This window comes from Fragaria vesca, linkage group LG4 (genome assembly GCF_000184155.1).
Source record: "Fragaria vesca subsp. vesca linkage group LG4, FraVesHawaii_1.0, whole genome shotgun sequence".
Taxonomy (NCBI): Eukaryota; Viridiplantae; Streptophyta; class Magnoliopsida; order Rosales; family Rosaceae; genus Fragaria; species Fragaria vesca.
In genome coordinates, this window is record NC_020494.1 from 18,674,986 (window position 1) to 18,676,052 (window position 1,067).

A 1,067-nucleotide genomic window follows, 5' to 3' on the forward strand; every position below is an offset into this window, starting at 1 on the left:
TTTTTGTTTTTTTTGAAAGATGTGTGAAGGATAGTTAATGTGAGGAAACCAACTACACTAAAAGGTTAGAAACTATCATTAAAGGAAAATAATGGCAGGAGATAAGTGCTACATGTGCTGGACAAAATAATGTAGTACAAAAGATGGTTTATTTTTCACTTTTTATGTTTGTTGGCTGTCTGTGCTCGTTTTATTGTAGGGATTTATCATTTATGACATTGAGTGATTGAGCTCTATGATTTATGTCGGACTTAGAGGCCCTTGCTGAAAATTGTGTGTTTTGTGTAGCAGCTGTTAACTGATTTATATATCCTAAAGCCTATGATTTTATCTATAACCAGGATTCGGCGGAAGGTGGAACCAGAGCCCATCTATGTATCTTAAAATGACCTGAAAGTCGATGTCTAGCTCGTGTGGTTCGGCATCTCAAGCTGACACATCGATATCCTTTACAGAACTCAAAGCCTCGCTGTAATTTTTATTGATTTCTGCAGTTTTAGGTTCGAATAATGCAGATAACTAGAAATGTGGTTGCACTATCTCCTACCAGTGGCCGTTTGGATGTTTTACAACATGGTTAAATCGCAAAAGTTCAATGCAAATTTATTTTGTTAGTTGATGGATGCTTATAATTCAAAGACAATCCTCTAGATTATATGTAACCTCTGCTGCTACAAGTTTGTTCCGATGTCTTGTATAAAAATTGCTGGGAGAAACTGTCAGGGATTAGTTCTTATCTTCAAAGTTTTCACCAAGTGTTAAGAACCCATAAGAACTAACAGGCCCGCTCACCTGCGGGACACTGTTTACGGGACAGAAAGGGACGAATCACTCACAGCCCTTGGATTTTAAGTGATTAAATCTTACGGCCCTAATCTAAACCTATTAGATTCCAGTTCTGCAGTTCCTCTTTTACCAGCCTCTGCTACCCAGATCTCCAAGTTCTTCATCTGTTTATCCCTTCATCTCACCATCCTATTTGTAATTTCATAAAGGTATTTATGCTATCCTCTCTCATCATTCGAAGTGATCTGTTACGGGTTCAAAACATGTAAACTAACTCCAAA

At 37.6% G+C, this 1,067-nt stretch overlaps 1 protein-coding gene across 1 annotated transcript in view; it reads left to right on the forward strand.

Moving 5' to 3' along the window:
• LOC101302927 (phytanoyl-CoA dioxygenase domain-containing protein 1-like) overlaps positions 1-1,067 on the forward strand; it is a 3,391-nt gene that overhangs the window by 1,428 nt on the left and 896 nt on the right. The gene's annotated exons all lie outside the window — the stretch shown is intronic.